Raw genomic sequence first — 4,024 nt, forward strand, 5'->3', positions numbered from 1 at the left:
TTCCAAGAATCCTTCGGAGCGGCGTCCCACGTCGGGCATCCAGTGAGGGCTCGAACGCGAAGAGACAGGAGCGTGAAGGTGTCGGTCCCCTCCACCCAAGTCGATGCTGGAGTGCGGGGCGTTTGTAGAGACAGCATTCAGGGACACAGGTGCGAGGTCCCACACGGCCTGCGTTTTGGACTGTGGCTTTCCACCTCTCGTTTCTCCATAAATCCGGTCCACCCTGCTCTCCAGGTTCTAGGATTCTTCAAATCTCCAGGCAACCCAAAAGAAATGACCATTCTTCCTTTCGTTCTAGCACAAATATGTTCGTTTTAAATTCCCTAGTTTGTCTTCGGCCACGCCACCCTGAACAAGCCCGATCCCGTCTGATCTCGGAAGCTAAGCAGGGTCAGGCCTGGTTAGTACTTGGAGGGGAGACCACCTAGGAAGACCAGGAGCTGTAGGCGCCAAAGAAAGAAAGAAAGAAATATATATAGATATAGATATAGATATAGATATATATGAATGAATAAATGAATGAATGAATGAATGAATTCCACAGTTCTGTCGTTTCAAAAGGTCTGTGGTGGGAAGGAGTTCGGCCAAGTGTGCTGTTTCTACCGTCTCCATCCATTCTCCTAGCGAATGTGATGGGCCGTGGGTCCTCGTGCCCATGACCTCCCGGAGACGATCCACACAAAGAAGAGTGTCAGCGCGCGATTCCCAGTGCCCGGGCTGCTTTGAAGCTCTTGAGCTGTGCCTCGTTCTCAAACTTTCAACTTTGCAATAATAAGACTTGTCAAAGATGTCATATGCCCCGTACAGGCAACACGTAGGCAGAATAGAAACAACTGATTACTGAAAAAAAAAAGACAAATCTGTGTTTCGGAATACCTGTGCTTTTAGTTCGCTTTAGGGGAAAAAAAAAAAAAAACTTTTGGTTTTAGTTCTACGACTCTCATAGCTCTGAAGATTTTGGAACCCAGTTGAAGTTGTGCAAAACCATTAACAAAATGTCATCTTATGTATTTTCGATTGTGTTGTTAGCAATTGATTAGAGCCCGTAAATTCGACTGCATCGAAGGTTTGTTTTTATTTTTTATTTTTTCGTATCTTAGGATAAGGAAGAATGGGGGTGGTTAAGAAGACTAATATTAACGTTTGCCCTGAATATGAACTTAAGCCATGACATTTTACATCTTTCCAAAACAAATATCATTAACCGCATCTTACATCTGCAGAAGGAGAAGTAGAATTCTCGATGCAGGAGCTTCCGTGACAAGTTCAGAGCTGTGCGTTCAGTGGGCAGGACCTGCCAAAATTCGGAACTGCATTTCTACGGCATGAGGGCACATGCCCAGAACTTCGGGGTTCAGTAGGACCATAAACCACCGCTCACAGCCAATCTTTGAAGATGGAAGATAAATGTCGACCCGCTATTTTCAAGACTTGATAATAACAGAGTATAGAAATTAAAAAAAAAAAAAAAGACGAAAGAATGAAAAAGAGAAAGCTTTCTATAGTTCTATACAGCCAACCTGCTAGAAGGGTAATCTGAACTTCAAAGGGCCCGAGAGAAGCAAATGAGCATAGGCAGGATGCTCACTGTGTATGATAAGGAATAGGAAATCTCGCTGTTCACCCAGGAAAGCTCCACGTCGCGAAGATTCTCCACAGGGAGAGTCCTGCCCCGGCCGGCCGTGAGGGTCCTGTTCGAACTCGCTCCCCTGACCAGTCCCCTGCTCACCTTACGTGTGGCCTTACCTGTTCCACTGTTTCTTCAAAGTCCAGGCGTTAGACACGGTCCAGGCACTGTCGTCCCTCTGCTCAGACTGAGCGCATCGGCCCCCCTCCGATCAGGCCTATTTTGCAGATAAAGAAAATGAGGTTTAAACAGAACGACTAATTTGCCTAAGGTCGCACAGCTAGAGAGGCAGGAGGAGCCCAGTGTTGAGCTCGTAGATATTTCTGGCTTCACGTCCAGTGGCATTTCTAGAAGACATATTTAAGCTGTCGGTGGCTTGCCGTGCTCAGGGACATCTCCATCCCGCTCACCGACCCCGACAGAAAAGCTTCTGCAAACCAGCAATTACGGCTTCGGGTCCAGGCTGCTTCCCCCGCAGAAGCTAATTAGATCAAGACAGGAATCTGACAAACCATAGTTCAAACCGGCTAATTAGATTAAGATCGATATAAAATCTCCTTTAGACAAAGGAACAATTGGACGTTTCTGGCAGAGATATCTGCAGTTCGTGTCAATAAGGTAAGGAGGAAAAAACACGTGTTAAACAGCATCCGTGAGCCAGCACCCTTTCCTGCTCCCCTTAGTGATGTGAGCAAGCCCGGCTCCTCGAGAAGAGGGAGTGAATTAAAGCAGCGGGGAACCTGGGCAGCCTGCAGAGGTCCGTGGTCCCCAGTCCAGGCGCAGGTCCTGGGACCTCAGCTCTGTCAACTCTACACAGCGCCTGAAGCCACCGGACGACGCTCTGTCGTCCATCCACACGAAGAAACTCCTCTGCTCTCGAAGTGCACACAGCAGGTGTTCCGCCCCTGAGAACGCTCTTTAATGTCATCATCATTCTGACGGAGCAGAGGGGGCGTCGTCGTCGCGATCTTCATTTACAGATCAAGGAGACCACGGCTGAGGGTTTGCAGCCAGTTTGCCCAGCATCTCAGCCGAAACAGACACACAGAGCACAGGGGGGCCCGAGTCCCCATGTTGCCCTTGGGCAGTGGAGTGTGCGCCCTGGGGTGAAGGGTACACTGACTGGTCCGGCAACAAGGCCCGAGTCCTCCATGCACTGTGATGTGGACTCACCACCCAACCTTGTTGCCTCTGAGCTCCAGAGGCTCTTCTGCAAATGTAAAGTTTTACGTTAGTGGGGTTTGGATTTTGAGGGTCACGGTGTGCTCTGAAATTCCAGCAGACGCTCTGAAATTGATGGCTGCAATGGGGGGATGTTGTTCGCACACCATGACTTCGGGGTGTTCCCTGCCATCCTGAGCTCCTGGCCTGTGTGGAGCCCACGACGGAGCAGGGGCACCCACTCCTGCCCGGGCGAAGCTGGTTCCGATGCTGTCCTCAGGCTGATCGCCTCGGTGCTGTGCAGGACATTCCTCAAGAGAAATATCCTCATGTCTCGCCCGCTCCTGACTCTTAGGAAAACTGACCGTTAAATAAAAAGAAGTAATGCAAGATTAAAAAAGCTGAGCAGGAATGTGTAATTGATGCATTATCAATTTAAAGACACAGATTTTTTCAGACTTCTTTCTTCGATCTGTAATTCTCAGCCTAGCCAAAGAAATGGAAGATCGCGGCCTTGCGAAAGAGTTTATAAAAGCAGGGGGAGATTTGCAATATTACAAAAGTTTATTTTCCTTGCCATCTTCCTGAATGGTGTCCTTGATGGAAATGGACCCCCAAAGCAGGAAAACCCTTAAAGGTGAGCGTAGCGAGAGAGCTCGCCTGGCCTGGGCTTGGGAAATGCATGTTCTGAAAGCCAGCATTAAAGTGATGACAGTCATCTCAATTAAAGGGTGGCTCAGAAAGGGAACGGCGACATCGAGTCATGGTCCAGCTGTGCCTACGCCTCCCGCTTTCTGCCACTCCACGGGGCCTGGCGGGAGGCCCCTGTCGGGAGCTGGGAGGTCGGGGTTCCTAAGGCAGCGTGGATGTTAATGAATCTAGGGGTGAACCAAGCCAGAGCCTGGTTTAGTTGGTCAAGCTGAGTTTCAAAGTCTGGAAGGGACAGTTCTGACAGGGACAATCATCAGGGTGGGGGCTGCCGTGGCCGGGGTCCTGAGTCAGAAAGGGACAGCAGAGGAGGGGCAGGACAGGGCCACGAGCGAGAGCCAGCTGCCCTCTGTGGACGGCCCCAGGAGGAGTCCCGAGCCCGCTTCTGAGGAGAGCCGGTGGCAGGGCAGGACAGGTGGAGCTCTGTCGGGAAGATCCAGGCATCGGGGCTAGGTGATGGGGGCAGGGCGCCAACCACATCCGCTTCATCAGATCAGCCCGGGGCCACAGGCGGTGTCTCAGATTATC

General features: G+C 50.4%; 1 pseudogene; it reads left to right on the plus strand.

The window, feature by feature from the left end:
- The first annotated feature begins 330 nt into the window (after positions 1-330).
- On the plus strand, positions 331-449 carry LOC120591856 (uncharacterized; annotated as a pseudogene).
- Positions 450-4,024: the final 3,575 nt, after the last annotated feature.

This window comes from Pteropus medius, unplaced genomic scaffold (genome assembly GCF_902729225.1).
Source record: "Pteropus medius unplaced genomic scaffold, Ma_sr-lr_union100, whole genome shotgun sequence".
Classification (NCBI taxonomy): Eukaryota; Metazoa; Chordata; class Mammalia; order Chiroptera; family Pteropodidae; genus Pteropus; species Pteropus medius.